General features: G+C 47.4%; 2 long non-coding RNA genes across 3 annotated transcripts in view; both read right to left on the reverse strand.

The window, feature by feature from the left end:
- Positions 1-23,917, reverse strand: part of LOC144334893 (uncharacterized) — a 116,519-nt gene that overhangs the window by 63,309 nt on the left and 29,293 nt on the right. Inside the window, exon 4 of one of the 2 annotated variants that reach the window (XR_013405146.1) lies at positions 21,586-21,746. The exons of the other annotated variant lie outside the window; for it this stretch is intronic. This is a non-coding gene — a long non-coding RNA (uncharacterized LOC144334893). The remainder of the gene's footprint in view (positions 1-21,585; positions 21,747-23,917) is intronic. 2 annotated transcript variants of the gene reach the window in all.
- On the reverse strand, positions 2,000-8,737 carry LOC144334898 (uncharacterized). The gene is made up of 3 exons (XR_013405152.1): positions 8,536-8,737; positions 4,701-4,914; positions 2,000-4,460 (listed from the first exon to the last, which is right to left on the reverse strand). It is a non-coding gene; the product is annotated as an uncharacterized LOC144334898 (long non-coding RNA).

The raw sequence follows: 23,917 nt of genomic DNA on the forward strand, positions 1-23,917 counted from the left end.
CTGCTGCCCCGTGGCTCCGTGTCCACTCAGTGACCTCACGGCGCAGGTGCCCAACAGTATGGCTGTGACCAGGGGTAGCAACATGGGACATGAGAGAGGTATCCCAGCCAAGAGGCCCTGCAAAGCCTCCCCGGCAAACCGGAGCAAGGCCCAGGGCGGTAGGGAGAGCGCCGTGCTCACGATGTAGGCAGTTCAGCTTCCGCAAACTGTCCATCGACTGCAACTTACTTTGTTTCCATGGTTACAAAAGAACCATAAGCATTCTGAAATATGTTCTTGGTTTCATGTGTTGCGAAATCTAAGCAACATTATAAGAAAAATCACTGAATTCTGCCTGAGGCTCTAGGGGTGTTTTCCTCTCTGAAAGGAGCCCCTTCCAGGACTTGGGATTGAGTGACAGCCTTCAAAATCACGGTTATCCTGGTGGTAACAGGGAACTCCTCAGCCCGCCAGGAGCTGGGGCCCTCGACAGCCCCCATGGCTCCAGACGCCAGTGTTCTAAGGATCACACATGTGCAGATAGCAAAGCTTGCTGCACACACGCCAGGTGCTAACAAGCCCCAAACGTCTCACTCATACTTGCTAACCACATCGCTTCTCTCAGCCTCCACGGCGTTTCACACTCTGCCTTTATATAGAGATGAACCATGCGTCCTGAGCGCTACAAAGATTCAACTCCTTCCGGGAAGAGGGGTGCATCTTTCCATCACGGGGTCCTCACTCCAGCTGGCACAGGATTTGCAGAGTGGGCGAGTCTAATGTTGATGACACTTTCTCAATATTCCCTTCACACCCCTCCAAAAACAAGAGTGCTGCCAGCTTCTTACCGACGTTGTAATGAGCAAAATATTTTTCTCTTATTTGTCACTTTTTAACGTAATACTAGTGAAGAATGTGACTCTGCATGTACACTGTAAGCACCCACACCGTGAACATTCTGCCCTCCTGTGACTGTATTCACAGGTCACAAGGACAAAACTTCTCCATAGTAGCCTATATATATATATATATATATATATTTATATTTATATTTATATATATTTTTAACATGACTTCCACTCATCTGAAAGTCACAGATGTAGCTTTTCCTTCATAAAAAGATCCAAATGATACACAAACCAGGTTTAATAAACACATTGGTCCAGGTGGGAAAATGACCCCTCAGTCTCCCTCCCCTCAAAGACCAGGGCAGCCAGGAAACTGCGCTCTCCAGTAAATGACAGCCGGCAGGATTCCCTAAATAAGCAGCCAGAAGATTCCCATCTCGCAGAGCACACCTTTCAAGACTCAAGATGCCCCCGCTCCCTGAATATCCGACGAAGAACAGGGCTACCCAACGGAGGACTGAGGCAGTAAACAAACATGTATTTGGCCGGGGGCGGCGGCTTATGCTTGTAATCCCAGAACTTTGGGAGAAGGAGGCAGGCAGATCACAAGGTCAGGCGATCGAGACCATCCTGGCTAACACGATGAAACCCCCGTCTCTACCAAAAATACAAAAAATTAGCCAGGCGTGCTGGCGGGCACCTGTAGTCCCACGTACTCGGGAGGCTGAGGCAGGAGAATGGCGTGAAGCCAGGAGGCGGAGTTTGCAGAGAGTAAGATCACACCACTGCACTCCAGCCTCGGCGACAGAGCAAGACTCCGTCTGAAAAAAATAAAATAAATAAAATTTTAAAAGTTTTCAGCAAATAGCATCATCGACCCACAAATGAGAGGTACCGTTTTCATTCTAGGAGGGAAAGACTACAAAGCACGTATACTTTAGCCCTGTAAGTGAATTCTTCGGGCATTCCTGTGTCCGCTATCAAATGCAGCACATCACCTCAAAAGGCAAAGTTCTATAAGTCACATCCAAGGAAGGGAAAAATCATTCTAAGTTTTAGCCATCCAGTAAGAACCTGATCCAGAGAAGCCTACTTGTTCCAGACTCTAAGCGGCAATATATTGCTACAATGTAATGAAAACAAAGGGATAATTAAGAAGATTTCAATGCTAATAAAAGGCAAAAACATAATTAGATTTATTCTACTCTAGACAGAGCAGCCGGGCAGTTCACCCATACGTTATGAACGTTGCTGTTTTTCAGACAGGGTCCCAACTCTGTCAAGGCTTGACAGCAGGGGCGTGATCTCCACTCACTGCAAGGTCCGCCTCCCAGGCTCAAGCGATTCTCTTCAGCCTCTGGAGTAGCCGGGACTACAGGTGTGCAGCCATCATGCCCAGCTAATTTGTGTGTTTTCCGTAGAGATGGGATTTCACCAGGTTGCCCAGGCTGGTTCCCTGGGTCTCGAGTTCCGAGGCTCAAGCAATCCGCCCGCCTCGGCCTCCCAAAGCGCTGGGATTACAGGCGTGAGCCATCACGCCTGGCCCATTTTTTTTTCTTTCCTTTTTAAGCGATTAATGTGCTTCAGAGTCTTGTAGGCATTTAAAAAAAAAAAAGAAAAGAACAAGCAAATTCTGTAAGGGAAAGAAACCATTAACATGTTTTACACACCTCAAAACTCAAAACAGAAATACTAAGAATAAAATGTATTTTATTCACAGAGGCATTCTTAAAGTTCTGTAAAAGTGACACCATGGACACCACCACATCACAGACGAGTGTGGCAGGACTGCTCAGATTCAGAACACAGTCTAAACAGTCCTCCTGCCACTTTCCTCAGTGGGAACACTTTATTCTGTCTTTTATTCAAATTAAGTATCTTGCAAGGGAGTTGAAGAAAACTGCAGAGCAGATTTTAAAACTTCAATGCTTTTCTCTATTTTCGTCACATTCTGATGCATTTTTACCTACTACACGGCCAATAAGTTTAAAGCTTTTTGCATCGATAAAGACAATGCTCCTTGTAGCAATAGGCTTTTTCTTTTCTATACAAAGATCTATAACTTAAGCTAGTAAACTGGGCATTTCACAAAGATTTTGCACAATTCCTAGCACAGATTTTAGCAATATAAAACCATTATCTTTCTGCAATTAAATAACCAAACATAGGAAACTGCACAGTTAAAATAACCATTCCATTATTTTATATAAACACAAATGATAAAGGAGAGTATGCTTTGGAAAACAGTGTTTCCATAAGCTAATGATGAAGCAGAAGACAGTTCCTCAGCCTCATATGACATTTGACAACCGAAGTACTCTGGCCCAAGCCCAGCCCGGTTAAATGGAGGGGAAGTAAACATGTGACCGACCGTGGTGGGGCACTGTGATAGCCACAGTCCAGGAAAGAACAGCTGACATGTTTCTTCTTCATGGGAAAACTGAAACATACTCGAGACACCTTAATTCTTTAAAACACAGTCTGCCCCAGTACTAACCTTAAGCTCCCATTGATAAAGATTGCGATAACCAGAGGTGTTTATCCAGGCCCTCGAAAATCACGGACATGGTACATACACAACATTTTCAAACACTCAATGCTGCCAGTATGTTAAATGCGCTGTGATACCGGAGGTCTTGTGCAGGACCAGAAGCATCGCAGCCTGGTTACCTTCCTGGTGTTCAATGCTTTGTATGTGCAAAGTCTGCTGTTACAATTTACTGGGCTTAATGTCATTCAGTTTGTCACAGAAGAGAGCTATGACATTTACTTAATTCCACACACAGATTCTCAAGTTCATCTTCCACCAATGACTGCCCTGTCCACAAGACAGCGGAGGGAAGACCCAGGAAAGGCCTGGGAGATGCCAGGTGCTCACAAACTGCTATCAGTCTGCTGGTTCTGGCTTAAAGGAAAACAGACATAGAAGAAACTAAAAGGACTCACTATATCTAATATCACAATGTTCTCAACTTTACCTTAGCCAAAAATAAAAGCGGAATAGCAAAACTACTCCAGGGCATGATTCCAGGGCTAATCTGAAACATGAAATATTTAGAAGACAAAGCTTATTGTGAGTGCAATTAATATACACATAAAACACTGGTTTCGCAAAACCCAGTCTTTGCGATTGCTTTTATAAAAAGTAAAATTCTCATGAGGATCACATACACTAACTGATTTTCAAATGAAGGGACTGGTAAACTTCAGGGCATATGATTTCTGCCACACACGAGGGGAGCAGTGAGAGAGAAGAGCTAGGATCAAGTGTGCTGAAGCTGTCCTAGGACTGAAATTCAGTTTCTGCCAAAACAAAAACACAGGAGGCTGTCAACTTCGATAGCAAGCTCTGCTTGAGAGCGTCAAGATGCTAAAATTGCAAAGGGGCTTCTCCCTGCTATAGGCACGCGTGATCCTTGCAAAAACATAGCTCAGCATCATCAAAAATCAGGAAAGAACACAAGCTTTCCAGACACGAAATCCAAGAGCAGAAGGGAGCAGAGTCCAAGCTTGCTCGGCAGAACTGTTCCCGGACAACAGCACAGAGGACGTCACAGGGAGGGCAGGGCAAGCAACAGCAGCTTCCGTGATGCCGCAAGCAGGGCCTGAGCCAGGAGAGCAGTCTCCTCCAACCTGAAAGGAGGCGCGAGGAGCCACAGAGAAGTCAATTCAGGGTCTTTTTCAGAAAGGGGCAACAATGAGAAAATCTGGTCTTACCCAACCAGCCCCATCCACGGTAACAGCTAAACTCGCACGTGCGTCTGTCACCTTCCCCACCCCCTCTTGCAGATGCTCTTCCTGCACCCGGGTGCCTGTCTCCGTGCTGCTCCTGAGGCCACACCTGTTGCCATCCAGTAGTGACCACGAATTCACCTTTGTCCGGGCGAAGCAAACGCAGAGTTCACACACTCTTGTACAGGTTTGCTGGCCGAGAATCTAACCGAGCTGTCCAATTCCAGATGTGCTGGTACCAAGGAGAACGCTCGATGTCCGGCATTTATAAACGGTACAGTGGGTTCTCCTGGGAATCCCAGGCAGCCGAACGAGGGAGGGAGCTGTTGCCCTGTTGCCCCGAGCCAAAGCAGCGCTGCGAGGCAAACACCACAGGCCACATCACACTCGAGCACCGACTCTTGACAGTTGCTCGTTTGTGTGTTCAGAGTTCAGGGTACAGGCGACAGACAGGCCTGATCTCAGCCATGGGACAGCAGTGATTGCCCACAAGTCCCGTATCTAAGCCCCGACTTGCCCATCGGCCTTCCTTCAGGAACAATGCCCACCTCACAGTGCTGCCATGAACGCTAAGTCAGCACGTATATACACAACCAGATTCATTGCAATTGTGCTTTCTACCCCAAGTTAATACAACCAGGTGCTATCATCGAGACTGAATAACCAATATTAGAACAGAAGGTCAGGCCAGCGATGGTGGCTCAGACCTGTAATCCCAGCACTTTGGGAAGCTGAGGTGGGTGGATCACTTGAGGTCAGGAGTTGCAGACCAGCTTGGCCAACATGGCAAAACCCCATCTCTACTAAAAATAATTTATCCAGACATGGTGGCACACACCCTGTAACCCCAGCTACTAGGGAGGCTGAGGCATAAGAATCGCTTGAACCTGTGACGTAGAGGTTGCAGTGAATGGAGATTGTACTCCTGGGCTCCACCCTTCCAGCCTGGGTGACAGAGCAAGATTCTAATAAAACAATAAAAGGTCAAGATGAGAACTGATTGCCAAGGTCCACAGTCCATATACTTAAAACATAAAATTCATTAGCTAGTACTTGATCAAGTTGCTGCTTTCTTCATTACAATCTTGTATATCCTTCTAACACGGCTCAAAATGTTTACATTTGAACACACCTCGAGTATAACAAAAAATAAAGTGCCTGTATTTCACAAACGAGCAATTTCCAGTAAGGCTGCATCCTGCTCTAGTTAATCCTTTGACAATGTAAAACTGAGCCATCCTGACATAGCACTGACACATGGTGCAAGAAGAATGACCTCCAATTAAATCGCTAGATTTAGAGAACACGTAAATATAGTTTATCACTAATTCACTAGCCATTAGCAAGATTTTAAAGGAAGAAAAATTATCAGGACTGTAACTAGGAATAAAGGCAAAAATAAACATGAAGAAATTAGTCACGTTTAAATCAATACCCTTTCTGTGAGGCCGTAACAAAGTATACACAGCAGGGGCACAAACTGTCATGCTAAACTGTCACCAAGCTCTCTATGAAGGTAGTAAGAGCGTCCCAAGTCGCAGAGCCTCGTCTTCCTATTTAAACCCTAAACAGCCAACACCACTCAGCATGCAGTGAGAGCTCTGAAAGCTCAGAGGAATGCATGATGGGATGAAGGGCCCTAGCCCTGCCATCACCCTGCTGCTTATTAAAAATATAAAACAAACCCCTGCCTTCAAGGTGCCCAGATCTAACTAGTACAAGGTTTTGCTTTTAACAAGTTAACTACGAATGATGAAGACTCTCAACAGCTGTGCGAAATGTAAGGCAACCTCATAAGAGGAACTTGGCTGAGACTAAACCCAGAGATAGTTTTTTTAACCACAGAAGAGGAAAGAACTGAAGAACCTTACAGAAAGTTGACAGCAATTTCTATTTCTCTATGGTACAACCTGGAATTTACCTTTGAGACAGACTGCCCTTCTGTTCTGAAAAATCAGATTATTCTTGCAATCCTCCATCAGGACTGAAATTCCCAAAGGCATGGAAAACCAAGTACTAATTTTAACCCCCCCCCAAAAAAAAAAAAAACTACCTATGATCTTAGATGTGAGATTTAGTATTCTCAAATTCCAAATTTGGAAATATTTTGCACAAAGTCCTTATTTTCCCTGTTTACTTGAAAGCTCTCTATTCTTTTGTCCTAAACATCTTCCTTCTCATCCTTCCAAACAATATCTGAAGATGAACTTACATATCGTTTTCAATGTTACAAAGAAGATACTACATTTGTCATGAACTGTTTATATTCACAGCTCTAGGAGGGATTTTGCTACATCGTGAGGAATAACACGAGGCAGTTAATACGCCACGAATAAAGAACAGTAGAAAGTGGACACATTTCCTGATGAGTGCCGATTTCTCATTGAGCTGCTGACAAAGTTATAATACAGAAAGCTAGACAGCTGCTCTGTTAGTTCTACCTCACTTAAGTGACCGAGTCATTGTTGTTTCGGTTCCCTCTCTCGTCTGGGGATGAGGCACACCTCACAGAGCTGTTTATGATTTCAGGAACACACACATCAATGAAGTGACTGTTCCTAAATCGTTGCAAAGGGTAGAGTAACCTGCCAAATTTCAACTAGGTTGTAACAAACAACTGTTTTCATCCTACACGCTCCGGTGCCAGCGAGATGGTGCGTTCTTGGATCCCTGCGGGAGCCCTATTCCTGGTGCCATAGAGCGCACACACACATTTACATCCACATAATGTACGTATATGGCACACTGTAACACGTGTACCTGCATAGAGCGTACACACATCCGAATACGTGGAGTGTACATGAGTGCACTACGTGCGTACAGAGTGCACACACATCCAGATCCATGTAGGGTACATGCATAGAGTGTACACACATCCAAATATATATAGTGTACAAACAAGTTCACTACGAGTGTACAAGCATAGAGCATACACACATCCATATAGCAAATGTACATAGGTATGCTAACATGTATGTACATGCAGAGCATGCACACACGTCTATATGCATACAGTGTACACAGGTATACTATAACCTGTATGTACATGTATATGGCATACACATGCACATCCGTATGTACACAGGTATGCTATTTGCTATATGTATACACATGCATATAACATACATTCTTATCCAATGTACGTAGGTGCACTACAACATGCATACACATGTGCAGGGTACACATATGCACATGTATACAATGTACATCAGTACACTAACGTATAAAACGTATACACATATGCAATAGTGTACGTACATATGCAGCATGTATACGTATTATTGTGTACATATCCAGAAGTTTATTCAGTGTGCATAGTGTACATGCATGCTTGTGTGCACATATGTATATATACATCTGCAGAAATAATGTGCACATACCCACATGGTGCACGTACACAGGTATGTATGTGGCATTAAATACATGCATGTATGTACACATGTAGAACAGATAGGTGTCCAACTAGTGTGCATATAATCATCCCCGTAGATACACACATATACACATGTACATGCATGCCTACAGCATGCACGTGTGTAGGACACAAATGTAGTGTACATACCTATACACTGTAAATACATGCAGTGGAAATACACGTAGTATGCGTACACCACATACACACATGTACATTTATACAGTACGCATACACCGAGACCCAGAACGGGTCATGAGTATTAACACGGCGCAAACGCTTCCAGTTCTACCTCAGTGAATTTTTTTCAAACTATAATAGAACTCATATAAAAAGGGTTTTAAGGAAATCAATACAGCTAGTGACAAAAACAGTGGGAAGGGCACAACCACTTTCCCTCAGAGTTCTGGGCCTGACCGTGGAAGTTCAGAGGTTTCCTAATGCAGTACACATCAGAACTGACTCACAATGAAGCACTCCTTAAAAATTAAAAATGTGTCCTCATGTTTTGGCCTTTGAGACAAAGCCTCTTAGTTAATCGAGTTCTGACTGAATTTGACTCACAGTACTCTGGCAGATTCTTCATTTTCTGGTGAGACAGACGAATGTCCCAGGGTGAGGGCAATGCCAGCCGTTTCAGGGTCAGCTTTTCGAGGAGCGATGTCTGGCAGAACACAATCCAACACCATAGTAGGATCCCCCACCCAGCCACTTAGACGCTTTCTGGTACTTACTCTGTCTGCTTGTTTCCCTTTCTTGAATTCAGCTGGGGGGAGAAAAAAAACCAAAAAAATCAAAACCAAAAACAAACAGCCCATGTGTTTGTGTGTCTGAAAAGTGAATACATCCACATCCAACTTTCTAAATGATACACGGCAGGTGTTGATGGTCACCACAGTGGCCAACCAGTTGACAAAATACAAAGTCATCTGCAAACATGAACGAGTTTCTAGGAATACAAAAGTCAAGGGAATTTACTTCACATATTAAAGCTCTCAAGGGTGCTCATCAAAAATATATTTAGAGGTTTTCCTTTCAAGTTATTTTTGAAGATTTTTAAGTTGCAATACTTAAAAGCCTCTGGGAAAAGAAAGGATACAGGTATCTGGAAGATTTATACTAAATGATTTTCATGTCTTTTTGATAAAGTTAAATAAGGTCAGCCTTGAAGTAATGGGTTCCACTACTCTGAGGCTGTGGATGGAATCCACACCACCACCAGACAATTGAATAAACAGCAAGGCTGCACACACAGGACACAGGCAGTGAGCCAGCCTGACTAGTTGTCAGCTTCTGGGTCAGTTCTACCCAGTTCTGGCCAGGCCCCACTGGAGATGAAAACCTGCCCTTTAGAAGCCTTCAAACCCCACCTTTCAAAATCTAATCCTCTTCAACTGAGGCCCAAGTCCAAAAATCTACTGACATCTTAGCCCGCGTTAGGCCAGCTGTCCCCCAGCCTTTTTGGCACCAGGGATGGGTTTCATGGAAGACAATTTTTCTGGGGGGTGGTTTTGAATTGCAACTGTTCCACCTCAGGTCAGGCAGCGGATCCTCATAAGGAGCACCTCCGAGATCTCTCACAAGCAGTTTACGATAGGGTCCCAGCGCCTAGCAGAACACACAGCTAATGATAGGGTCACAACACCTAGGAGAACATGCGGCTTATGATAGGGCTCCAGCACCTAGGAGAACAGGCGGCTTAGGAGAGGGTCCCAGCACCTAGGAGAACAGGTATTAAATGAGTTGGCAAAGCCAAAATCCACCGGATCTACCACTCCAAAGCAAACATACACCACTGCCCAATATTGATGTGAGCCAAAAACAGGGAAGTCCTGAGGGCCCACACTGACCACAGCCAGACACCACTTCTGCAAGAAGCAAGCACGCACCTAGAGATCACCAGTGATGACCCAGGAGAGCAGCTTTGAGCAGAGACAAAGGTGAAGGAGAGGCACATGGGCCAGGGTGCTGGGTGTGCCCGTCTTTGTGACCTCACTGAGATTGCTTACCTCTGGCCCTTGGTGTCCCTTCCTGTGGAGGTAGCAGCCCCCAAATCCCTGCCTCCCTTCAGCACTGACTGAGGCGGCCCTGAAGTCTCCCCAGGACTGAGACTGTTTCTAAATCCTGTTAACTGCACACCCACATGAAAAACAAAAAACAAAATATCAAGTATGCAGACAGGAAAATAAAAATACGTGAATCCTCCCTTATTCAACAGGCATTTAAAAAGTAACAGGAAAATTGTGATAGTCTTTAAACAACCACCAGCTATCACGTCCTCTTGAAATGTTTTAGCTAATCAGGAACATCTTTACCAAGCACTTGTGTGTTCAGGAAATCAGTTGACAGGTCCCAAATAACCTCGGAGCCTGCGACCTGACCCCCAACTCACGCACATCACCTCTCCAGAGGAACGTGTCCTGGACACCTTTCAAATGGTGAGGAACAGGAACAAGGGTAGCTTTCCCTCAACACCACAAAACAAGCTCGACCCCGAGGAGCCCGGAGAACAGCGACGTTTGTTTAGATGCTTTCCCACTGTCCTTGTCAGAGCAAACATTCCCATCCCACACCGCCCGGTGTTTAACTCTCCCTGGGATACCAGCAGCCGTCAACCCTCAACAAGCTGGAAACAGAGGCCAAGCTGATAGGAGGCCTCTCTCCATTCCTTACTGAATTCGCTCAGGACACGGATGTTCCCAAACACATATGGCCCCGAGTATTCCACACCTGGGGAACATTCAAACAGCAGACTCTGCAAAGACGTTCCCCTCAAGAGAAACTCAGTTTCTAACTTCCCTTAGGGAAAAACAGGAGACCCAGAACTTTCCAGAAAATCAAGTGTGAGAGGAAGCCACTCACCTCTGGCACTTCCTAAACCTGCCTTCCCGCGGGTGCTCAGGGATGTCCCCGCGACAGCCCCGTCCACCCAGGACGGCAGCAGGTCTCAGGCAGCCAGCACCTGGGCAGCTGGCGAAGCAACCCCAGGGTGAAAACGCCATCCCAGGCACCACTTCCCGGAGCCCCTCAGCAAGAAAAACAGAGGTGGGACAGAACCGAGGGCTGACTCGAGGCTGGGGAGCCACAGACCCGCACAGCTCAATCATCGGACATGCTCTTCTGTGGACAGAGCCCAGGGAGAGGCCAGCACAGAGACCCTCGTGCCGGCTCCACGGGCCAGCGTCCTCCAGGGCTGCAAGTTTGTGATCACAGCTTCAGAATTTGGTTCCAGAATCTTCCGGAATCAAACACGCACCAAACTGTAAAGCTGCCAGGACAGCAGGGCCCAGGAGCAGGCTCAGGGGAGGACCACTTAGAAACCCCACACACAGCATACACGTGTGCATGCTTACTCCACACATGCCACCGCTTCACCCAATAGTATACACGCAAACGCATGTATGTACTCCATACACACCCTCAAATACACTCACCAAATATGATGCGCGTACACACTCCACACACACCCTCAAATACATACGACACACATGAACATGCTCACTCCACCCACACCTGCTAAATACACTCAACCACACACGCACAAACGTGACACACGTGCACACTCATTCCGGACGTCACACCCCTCACCAAGTACACAGGTGCACACACCTCCAAGTTCAGAACCTGTAGACTCCACAAGCTTTGGTTTCCCCCACTGTTTCTCTCATCACATGAGATCCACACACAGGTGTCATTTACTGACATCTAACACGCGGGGAGGCCCTTAGACAGAACTGCACTCACAAGTCGGCTTCATTCAGGCATTCATCACCAGCCTCCTGAAGCCACCTCCTGTCCCCAGGGGGAGCGGGGGCCGAGACCGGAGACGTCACTGGGCTTACAGATCCCCAGGCTGGCAACCCAGCGAAATGAGGAGGGCTGGGCCACGGCCCTGGAGGGAGACGGGTACTGGCTCAAGTATGCGGAACATGAGTCCTCATTTCCAGACAGTGTCACCTACGACAGCGTCAGGTGAAAGCCAGTGGTTTGGCATTCCTGGGATAGACAGTTCTGGAAATACAAGGGAAGCTTTTTACTCCTCCCCTCTGAACACATGAGGTCCATGGTCCCCTCACATCTAACACTGGGAATCCGAATCGGTGACTCCTTGTCCACCTGAGGACCACCCAAGAGGATCCACACACCTGCTACAACAGCAGCACCGCACCTGGTCTGCAGGGGAGCAAAGCAAATCCCACCTTTATGACTAAAACTGGATTACCCTGACACTGGCAGCCTGCAGTGTGTGTATCGTCAAGCCCCCACGTCTGTGCCACCTGCAAGAGGAACACAAGCCCTTAGTCCCAGGTTCTCAGGACGGCCTGTGAGGTAGATGCTGGCACCTTCCCATCTCCCAGGGGAGAGGAGAGAAGGCCACGGTCAGGGCTTGCATATCAGGAGGGTCGGGATTCAAACCCCATCTGCCTCACAAAGCAGCCCTTACCATTCAAGTGACTTCTATCATCAGCCTTAAAATGTACCACAGTTACCAGCAATTCTGAGTGCTGTTCCTTGGGACATCATAAGCAAACATTTTGTTAGAAAGGTTTTGCCAAATCTGCTTTCAAAATCCTATGCTATGAAATGACTAATGAAAATTTGAGCTATGAAATAAAGCACATAGTTAAATGAATCCCAAAATGACTATCGCGAAGGAAGTTTTAACTTGAAGTGAAAAATATCCTCCAAATGACACCAGCCAGAATTATCTTCAATCATTACTGATCCCATATGCTTCAGGAATTATACAGCATCATCTCAGATATGAACTTAAAACCATTAGCTGAATGCACATTTCAGCACAACCAAAGTTCTGCTATAATAAGCAGCACAGGCGTCTCTGGAGAGGATTTTAATTGGGACTACAAACGATGTGCACGATCGTGGTAAGAGGTTTCATGCTGGCTGTTCTCCAAGGTGCGACACAGAGAGACACCACTAACCTCAAAGACACCTGCTGCTTTGTAATGAGATGAGAGACGATGTGGACGGACTACTGTAAATATTCGAAAAGGAGAAACAATGCAAGGAAAGAATCGTATCAGTTACCCTTTACATTCTTAGAAAAAAACGATTTTTCTTTTGGGATGATTTTAAAAGAAAATGACATTTCTGGATTTTTTTTAACTTTTCTTTCTGAGACAGGGTCTTGGCTCTGTCGCCAAGATTGGAGTACAGTGGAGCAATAGCAGCTCACTGTAGCCTTAAGTGATCTTCCCACCTCAGCCTCCAGAGTACCAGGGACCACAGGCACGCACCACCACACTCAGCTAACTTCTGTTATACAGATGGGGTCTTGCTATGATGTCCAGGCTGGTCTTCAACCCCTTGGCCTCAAGTGATCCTCCTGTCTTGACCTCACAAAGATTTAGCCTAAGCGACCATGTCTTATCGGAAAACAGACATTAGAGCAAATGCATTTCTGTAAGATTTTCTACCTCTTTTCACTGGAGAAAAAGGTAACTTGCCTCCAAGGGTCGGAGACAAAGACGTTACTGCAGACAAGAGCGCTGTGCATCCCGGGAACCGCTACACCACGAGGCACGGCCGTGCACACTGGACGCAGGAGTAACAAACGAGGCTAGCACAGGCCGATGCTGGCCCTCTCCAGAAGCAGGCCTATCCTTCCTCCTCTCCTCAGCCCCCTCTCCCTTCAGGCCTCAGTGGCTGCTGACAGCGGAGAGGCCACAACTAGAGGAGGCTCTCAACTCCACCAGGGACAGGAGTCCCGGACGCTGGGGACTCAACTGCTGTCCTCCGCGCATCCACCTCCTTCTGGTCCAGCCTTCTCAGGAGCCAGGCGTGGCCACTTTGACCCTCTTTTCCCTTCTGTGGCTCCTACAAAAAACCAGTTCAGAGAGCCCAGGCTGCCTTGCACTCCAGGGATACCTGGCACAGGCCCCCTCCATGTCCTTATCCAAGCTCCTGGGGCCAGAAGGGTCTTGCAATATTTCACTTTCCAGTTGACCATCCCCAGCCTGAAATCCAAAGTGCTCTAAAGAGCATTTCCTTCGAGTGTCATGAGGAAGCTCAGAATGTTTCAGGTTTTGGAGCATTTTGGAGTAGGGACTCTCAGCCTTAATTTGAACCTCTTCAAGGAAGCCACACACTGAAGCCCCCGATGTCCACCCTACACAATCCCAGCACACCATCTGAAGTCCTCAACAACAGATTTTCTTTCTTCAAAAATAACCACAAGTCACAAACTCACACGCAATCACAGAAGGGGGTTGTGGACACCCACACAGATGATGAAATTTAACTGTCACATTTTTACCTACGTAATTTAAAGTCATTCCTCAAAACACACCTGTTTTACTGAGTTGCATTTTAAGGTGAACACACACAAATCATTTCAGGGAAACAAACGTCACTTTGGGCTGCGTGTGGTTTCTTGACTCCCGTGAATAACTCAGCGTTCACCCTCACTTCTGGATAAGGGAGACGATGCAAAGAAAACTGTTAAAACAAAGACATGAAAACAAGTTTAAGAAGGGTTTGAAAGGTTCCTCCTGTCCTCCTGGAGGGGAGACGAGGATGCCTGGAAAGCTCACGGGGGACAGGAGCACAGCCTCCTCGGTGTGTCATGGACGCTGCCTCACCAAGGGGAGAGGATGATGCCTGGAAGGCTCACAGGGGTGGGAGCACAGCCTCCTCAGTGCTTTCTACAGTCAGCAGCTTCAGAAATTCCTGCAGAAGCAGAACACATCATGAGAACTGAGACTGGAACACCCCAAAGAAAGGGATGAGGGGTCAAAAAAAGCATTCGATCATTACCAAGGAGCGCGGGCATGAAGCCGCTTCAAAGACCGTGTGAGAAGTCACTCATAGGCGTTTCAGAAAATAAGGGTAGTGCGAGATTGCTCGATCAGCTCAAACAGGCTGCCGTCCCTCAGGCCATGAAGTCCCTGAGATGAGCCTGTCACTGAGCAGAAGTCACTCGCATCTCTGCCAGAGAAAGTACTACAAGCTGACACATAACCTCATGAAACCTGGGCTTCAGCCGGTCGACAACAGTGAGTCTGACATGGTACATCCCTCCAGATAGTTAAAGACCCCAGGGGTTCATCGGACAACCTCGAAGGGCTGTGTCTGTCCAGCTCCTTTTCCAAGTTCTGGATGATTTTTCCTAATGCACTATAAGCAGCATGTTCCAATAGAGATGTAATTAACTGGATGGGTGTCCTCTTAATTTTGAAATTAGAAACACACTTGGCCAGGCACGGTGGCTCATGCCTGTGATCTCAGTACTTTGGGTGGCTGAGACAGCTGGACTGCTTAAGTCCAGGAGTTCAAGTCCAGCCTGGGCAACATTGCAAAACTCCATCTCTACAAAAAATACAAAACTAAGTCAGGCATGGGGACACATGGAACATGTGCCTGTGGGTCCTGGCTACTCAGGAGACTGAGGCAGGAAGATCACTTGAGCCTGGGAGGTTGAGGCTGTAGTAAGCTGTGCTCACACCACTGCCTGGGCAACAAAAAGGTTTTTTTGCCTGTCTCAAAAAAACCAAAGAGAAAAAGAATTATATACCTGACTAGGCCAAAATAAAAGAGGCCTTCGCTGCCTACATAAAGGGCTTTCAGAATTCACTTCCATCCTTAGGAAAGGCGGCCAACACCAGGCTGTCTCCCTTAAGATGCCCTGTCTCATATGGGAAAAAAAATCAAGAGAAATCAAATAAAGGCCATAAAATACATCAGTTTCAACACTAAAATTTGATAGTATGCTTTAAATTGAAGATGAGTTAAGTCACATTTCCAAACCTCTGAAAGCACGGTTACTGGGAGGGAATGGTTTGCAACACACAAACGCAGCTCTGTAAAAGTGCCCAGGCTGGATGAAGGCTCAAACGTCAGTGCAAGGAGAAAGTCTGAACAAACTCTCTCCTGCCCTGCTGCTGTCCTCTTCCAAAACACACTGTTTATCTGTCAGTTTAGAACAAGGCCTAGGGAGGTGGGAGGCAGGCCTGGGAGGGTCACCTAGCATCCAAGCTCCTCACCCACACAACTGCACGAGGCTGAGCTGAGCAGCACACACAAACACAACTAATTCTCCCCAAAAAGAAGACGGAAGGCAGCACACTGCCACGCCAGGCACCCTGCAGATGAGAAGATTGAGGGGAGCCAGAGGTACCTTTAATCTTGCTTGCATGGTGGAGGGAGAGGAATAATGCCACTCACTTGAGTGTTGCACAATTCTTTCTAGCACTGAGTGGCAGAAAACAAAAATTATAGATGCTTCCTCAGATAAATGTTTCTGAAGAACTGAACATAAATTACGTTCAGGAAATAGCATTATGAATGCCTTAAGTGCTTCTGTTTTCAATAATCCCAGAGTAATTCTATAAACCCGGGAATCAGTCTCACCCAACTCCAGGATCACGGCCCAGGTGACGTGGGCACACATATCCTGAAGCTCCAATACTCAACTAAAGTGGGGCGAGTGAAAATGATCCTGGGTATAATTTACACGGACACAGGAAGGTGGCTGAGCCCCAAACCCCTAAACCAGGAAGACCAGTGTCCTTCAGGGGCCTCACCTCTGTCCTTTCGCAGCCTCTGGGAACCACCACTCTGCTCTCTACTGACACAAACGCCCCTCCCAAGGTACAACACCAGGAAGATCATCATTCAAAACTGAGGAACGTGGCAGAACAAAGCTGTCAGGAGATTTTAATCACCAACACCACTTGTTACATGACCCAAAGATGATTAAAATCTCAGGCCCTTCAAGACTGAATGCTATCTATACTTAAATGCATTTCATCACCATATTGGGGGGTTATTCCTTTGTTTTGCTGCAAATATATCCAACTGCTGTAAAAGGAAAAGGCAATTTGTTAACGAAGCTTCTTGGAGTGTCTCAACAGGCCTCGAGGTAGGATAAAAGGCAGGACTTCCTGGCAGAAACGCTCAGCTCTGAGGTCAGGTGGAGTTCTTGAGCACCAACCAAGGCAAAATAAGGTCGAAGACCACACCACACTTTTCTCAATCACATCTTCATTCCACCTTTCCTTCTATTTCTCACGACTTCACTGGGAGAAATTGTGCTAAAAGAAAATGGAAACACAGACATACATAGGAGACCCTACAGATGCTGAGAATGGGTGCAGCCATCACAGTCCGAATGTCCTTTCAGGGCCATCTGCCCTGGCTGGGATCCAAGTATCCGAGGGCAGGATTGTATGTCAGACCCGTGAAGCCAAGATTACAGCCACTGAACGGCAGTTTTCCATCCCACGGAAACCGGCCTTGCTAGGGGCTTCCTCGGGGACCACCGACCTCAAGCCACCACCCGTCAACTACTTCAACTAACCTACATCATGGCAGAGGCCTCCCTAGGCAGACCAGCCCTGCCCAAGTCCTGCTTCATGGCAAACCCTCCAGACAAACGTCCTTGGTCTCTTCCGGGAGGCTGTGCTCGGAAGGTGCCCTCATTTACTTCTGTGGCTCTGAGACATTTAACTAGAGCCCAACACATTTCTTCCTGTTCACATAGTATTGAGTTAATAGATTTTTATGAGTAAACTTTCACTGGGAAAAATACCATTTCCGGAGCCCCAGTGACCACAATGAAAATGTTTTTACCTTCCCTTACGTGACATCGGCAACGCCAGGTCCAGGAAACGTTCTGGATCTCAGATAATGGCAAATCCACTCATAGTAAGTCTTGGTCTTGTTTCACAAGCTATCAAATGCTGCCCAGAAGCAGGAAAAACCCCACAACGTGGCAGGGAGGGGCGACCAGCGTGAGTTCTAAGGCCAGACCACCCGGATCTGCTGACAGCGTGGTGAGGGGCAAACAGTGCAGGGTCTAAGGCCAGACCGCCCGAGTCCCGCTGACAGTGCGGCTTCAGGAGTTTCCTAAACCCTCTGCTCTCCAAGTTTCATGTCAGAAAAATGCAGTGATAACCGTGTCCACCTCGTTTAAATATGTATATATATACACACACATATATATATACTCCAAACCTACAGCCCTATAAAGGTCATTAATCCTAGTTATCCTCAAGGCATTGAGCGATCAATAATGAGCCATCCCCCTGGCTGCTGACCTGCCACAGCCCCACCCTCCGGAAACCCCGCATCCACACCAGCCACACAGGATGAGGCCAGGGAAGGAGCAGGACTGTGTCTTGGGAACTTAAACTCTGGAAGCTGAGTTAAATCAGTGCCGCTCAAATCTTGTCACCAACTATCTTGTTAAATTGGGAGATTCCATCTCTGGGGATCTTGAAGGAACCTGAGGTTCTACATTGAGTGAGATGAGCACTCGTGCTGCAATGAGACGGCAGGGAAAGCAACCGAATCTGGGGTCGCAGCTGCCTGAGGCTTGGGTCCCACCGGGAAAGTGGCACCAGGGCCCTCAGGACAGTGGCGGAGGTCCCAGGAGGCAAGTCCTGGTGCAGAGACTCATGGACCCAAAGATTGCTCCAGGGCCAGGAGGGGCTGCTGCGCTGACAGCCACGAGGCAGGCAGCCTTCGAGCTCCTCCAGCTGCCATCCTGCAGGCAGGGAGGACAGTGCCCAGACCACCCTGGGGCTCCCCCCAGCCTGCCAGGCTGGTACTCTTACTCCAGCCACTGACAAGAGTCCCCATGTTGCAAGCTAGGTTGAAACAGTGCCTCAGGCCTCGGGGCACATGCACCCCCCTGCAGGGCTGGGATGGCTATTCCCACACATCCCCAACTCACAGCAAAACTTAAAAATGAAAGTTGGAAGATACAGCCAGGAAACCAATGCTCAAGAAGCAACTCCAGGGTGACTCTTCCAAGAGCTATTGCTATTGAACATCTTTAAAAACATTTCCAGGGTGACTTCCTAGAGCAATTGCTGTTGAAAATCTTTAAAATTCTTCATTTCAAAATTAGCTTTTATTACACTGTCTTCCCTATTCTACCAAGACTCTAGAAAACAAAACCATTACAATTTCCAATTCTATCTTATGGCAAGTTAGAAATACACGTTTCCTCAAAGGATTCTACATGTTTCCTTGGCAATATCCTTTCCACGCCCCGTACTACTGCCCACAACAGAGAAGGCTTTTCCAACTCAACCCAACCCAACCCAACCCAACCCAACCCAACCCAACCCAACCCAAGGGCCCTGAGATAGGCCCCTAACGAATCGTCTACAAACTCTTGAGACAGGCTTGCCCTGACAAATCATCTGCAAACTCCATCTTCCATTAAAAACAGTACCGAAAATGAGCATATTACCACTTTTTAAAAATTACTGTAAAGTGGACAGTGTTCAGTTCTGTGAATTTCGGCACAAATATTCCCATAATCATCATCACACAAGCAGAACAGTCCAACAGCCCCAAACCCACTCACGGGGCCTCATAAGCATACCCTCCCATTCTCAGCAACCACCCTCTCCGTGTCCTCCCATGACTCGGGTCTATCTTTTGCGAGCGTTGTGGCAAAACACTCGCAAAATCACAATTTCCTGGGCATCGTGCTTGGAGGTGCACCCAGGGTGTCCTGTGATCAACAGCCAGGCCTCGGGGCTGCTGGGTATTTATTATTCCACATATGGCTGTGGCACATTGTAACCTGTTTTGGACAACTATAGACAGCGCTATTAACATCTGGGCACAGTTTTTCTTAAACATCAGATTCTGTTTCTCTAGGGTAAATACCCAGGATTGGGGTCACTGGGACCCACGTTTGTGTGAGTTCAGTTTTGTAAGAAACCGCCAAGCTGTCTGCACCGTGCTGAACCCCAGCATCGCACAGGAGTCCCGACTGCCGGTCCTCACCAGCACCTGGGGCTGTCGGAAGACCTTAGTCAGGCGCTCCAGCAGGGGTGTGAACAAATTCACTGCGGCTTCGGTGCACATCTGGGTGCAACCAGTCACGCTGAAGGTCATTTCAGATGCTTTCGGGCCATCCTCCCGTCCTTCTCAGCGAAGCATCTGTTCAGGTCTCTTCCGCTTTTAAGTCAGGTGGTTTGTTCTCTGTCATGAGCCGTGGGAGTCCTGTGCATTCTGGATACGAGTCCTTTGCCGGCTGCATGGTTCGTAGACATCTTCTCCCCATCTATCGAAAATGTGTCTCTTCAATTCCCTAGGGGTGTCTTTTATATTAGAAGTTTAATTTTGATGAGTCTTACCTACTTGTTTTCTTCCTTGATTATGGATCATGGTATGGCTAAGAGCTCTCACCCTAGGTCTCCACAATTTCCCTTTGTTCTGCAGGTTTTGTAGTTTGGTATTTTACATTCAGGGCTATGATCCACCTTAATTTTCATACAGAAATTTCTCCCTGTTTTCACTCTTTTGCATATGGCTGTCCCATAATTCCAGCACCATTTGTTGAAAAGACTCAAATTCCACTGAACTGCTTTTGCATCTTTGGATCTGTTCTAGACTCCACTCTGTCAGCTGACCCGTGTGTGTGCATCCTCAGCATAATTTATGACTTTAGTGGCTGTCTCTGTGAAAAAAAGTAACTCTGTCTGGAAGCAAAAACTACATTAGAAGTGCTCTAAATAAGATTCTTCCTGTTGTCAGGAGAGCAAAGCCACTGCCCTAAGCAGAGGTGAGGCCTCAACAGCTCCCAGGCACAACCTTAACACACAATGGGGAAGGGAATTCATTTCAAGGGCCACAACATGAGACCAGCATAGCCATGAAAACTGCAATAATTTCACAACAGAATGAAATTCATAAAGAATTGCTCAGAAGCGTGTGATAAGTTACATAAATCACTGTTCCTTAAATTCTGACGGTTGACTAGAACAGAAATAGCTTCACGGTACAGTTCAAACAGGAGAAAGGTAGGTAGGGGTGGTTTCCACACCACACAGGGCCTGCAGGAAAGGGACACTCTTCCTCTAAACGGGAGATCCCGGGAGTGATGTGATAAGCCATGGTGAGAGTCACAGAACTGTGCAAGCCGGAGTCGCGGCATTTGCCCCACCACGGAACCTGTGTCCATGAACGACGAGGCTCAAATGTCAGGCCGGGGCAACCGAGGCAGTTATCAGGGGACAAGAAAACGAGCGCACGGTGGAGGCAAAGGTCTGAAATCGCGCGGCAACTTCGAGTCAAGTGGGACAAACTGACTCAAAATACAGGTTCCAAAAACCACCACAGAGAGCTGCTCCTCGGCTCTGGAAAGGCTAAGTGACTAATGCCCACACTGAGCATCTGCTCCCAGAGACGACCCTGGTGACCTAAGGCCCAGCTGCTCCGAACCCGCGCAGAACCTCAGTGAGGAACTTTGTTGGTATCTTACAGCACATTGACATGTTCCCTTAAAATCTGGTATTTCATCCACAATGCAGGCGCCAGCTTTGACTCATACACATTCCGATTAAACAAGATAATTTACACCCTGACCGTGCCAGGTAAGAGGTTTACTACAATCTTTAAACAGAGCCAGAGGCTACAGTCTGCTCCTCCACAACACCATGTCTCTACAAGTTCGATGGGTTTTTACTTTCCATGTCTTCACTTGCCTAGTGCTAGAAAGCAGATAAAAACAGAAGGAACCCAGAAACACTATTGAATGAGACTCAAATATCTTGCAGTCATCATCGAGATGAGATGTTTATTAAACAGAAATGTTCTCCCCTGTAGAAAGCAGCACACATCAACACGCACCGATAACTGTCGCCAGCATTCCAGATCATCTTCCCTTCCATGGCCACAGTGCAGGGCAATGGACCACGCACACCTGCAGGCCCACGGAAAGCGGGGTGACACGGCCGATTCTTGTAGCGAGCAGGCCAGGGTGCACTCAAAGAGCATCTCTTTCCAGAGGTCTGCCATGGAAAGTTACACATTTATTCCATGAGTTAATGGCACTGCACCGAACATTTCTGTAAGAGTCTCTAAGCAAGTATTTCCTTCTGCCTACAATGGCCCGACACAAACTGAAAAGGCTCTTGGAGCTGCCAAAGACTTCAATATCCCCTTAACTATTGTCATGCACATCCATGTGAAGAGACCACCAAACAGGGTTTGTGAGCGCAACATGGCTGTTTATTTAACCTGGGTGCAGGCGGGCTGAGTCCAAAGAGTCAGCGAAGGGAGCTAAGTGTGGGGCCGTTTTATAGGATTTGGTTAGGTAAAGGAATATTACAGTCAAATGGGGGTTGTTCTCTGGCGGGCAGGAGTGGGGGTCACAAGGTGCTCAGTGGGGGAGCTTTTTGAGCCAGGATGAGCCTGGAAAAAGAATTTCACACACACACACAAAAATCATCGCTTAAGGCAAGGACTGGCCATTTTCACTTATTTCTGGTAGAATGTTATCAGTTAAGTCCAGGCAGGGCATTTGCACTTTTGTGATTCTTCAGTTACTTCAGGCCATCTGGGCGTATATACGTGCAAGTCACAGGGGACGCGATGGCTTGGCTTGGGCTCAGACGCCTGACAACTACAGTCTTTACTTTTAAGGTGTGGGGTGAGATCATATAATCCCCAACTAAGCTCCTGATGCTGTGTGTGGCATCCAGCAACAGCACGTTCCATTCCTGGATTACATTTGACTCAAGAGTCCACAGTGAGAACGATTTCTGGTGAATGAAACACCAGGCAGGAGGGTGATTCCGCTGGGCAGCTCTTCACACACAGCCCAGGAGCTGAGGGGAGAGGAAGAGGCCCACGGGCGTCCACCGTGCTCACGCCCCCTTGGAATGCGCCCCACTCCTAGAGACCCGGACCCAAGGGAAATCTGACCTGAAAATGGGCAAACCCTCACTTTGCAGAGGGACAGGGACTCGGGGCCACAACTTGACCTCAGAGCAACACAAGTGCAGACAGCACCCCAGGACACCCTCTCCACCCAAATTCAAGGAGGAAAACCAACGCCCCGCCCCCTTGCGGAAACCCCCGGTTGCTGGAGAAGACTCCTGCCGGCGTGTGCAGCCTCTCCCGTCCCACGTTCCGGGCTCAGCACCTGTGCTTCAGCCCTGGCACTGCTCGCCACACCCACAGGTGTGCCAGGAGGGGCAGGTCCTAAGGTCTCCACTGCACCAAAGCCTGCAAGGCAAAGGGGCAGCTCCCTCCAGCAGGAGTCCAGAAGCACACACTGCACCAGCGTCAAGGCATGAGAATTCTCCCCTCGGTCTCCGAGTCTCCAGTCTGTTGCCCGCCACGGTCTTCTGCCAACGGCGAGGCCCAAGCTGGGCGGCACATTTGGTTCTCACCATTTCCCTTGTCAAATCAATACTGCAAACATATCCAATTCATCCTGTCACTAAAAATGAAATAATCCGCCATCTCCATCACAGATGATGCAATCAGGTTTTCATTACCGGGTTTTTGTTTTGTTTAGTTTTTTGGTTTTTTTCTATTTTGAGATGGTGTTTCTGCTCTGTCGCCCAGGGTGGAGTGCAGTGGTGCGATCTTGGCTCCCTGCAACCTCTGCCTCCCGGGTACAAGTGATTCTCCTGCCTCAGCCTCCCAAGTAGCTGGGATTACAGGTGCCTGCCACCATGCCCGGCTAATTTTCATCTTTTCAGTACAGACGGGGTTTCACCATGTTCACCAGTCTGGTCTCGAACTCCTAACCTCAGGGGATCCACCTGCCTCCTTCTCTCAAAGTGCTGGAATTACAGGCATAAGCCACCACTCGCGACCATTACTGGTGTAATTTCTAAGCCGCTCTCTCACACCCACTCCCTTTTTTTTTTTTTTTTTTTTTTTTTTAAGAACCAGCTTTATGCCTATATTTTTTCCAAGAGAACCAGTTACCCCATTTCAAGTACAAATAAGACACGGTGTTTAAAAACCAAAAATGCCCATTTGCACAGAAGTCTCCAAATACCCAGTCGATTTAAGCCTTGAGAATAAGATCAAGCTGTTGGCTGAATACAACTTCCCTTTCCATCTGTCTGCCTGTGAGTTAGACACAAGGATGAAGCCACGAGCTAGGGACATAAAGGCAGGAACCAAGGTAGCGGAGACTCCAAATAAAAGCTGGAAGACCAAC

This window comes from Macaca mulatta, chromosome 15 (assembly GCF_049350105.2).
Source record: "Macaca mulatta isolate MMU2019108-1 chromosome 15, T2T-MMU8v2.0, whole genome shotgun sequence".
Taxonomy (NCBI): domain Eukaryota; kingdom Metazoa; phylum Chordata; class Mammalia; order Primates; family Cercopithecidae; genus Macaca; species Macaca mulatta.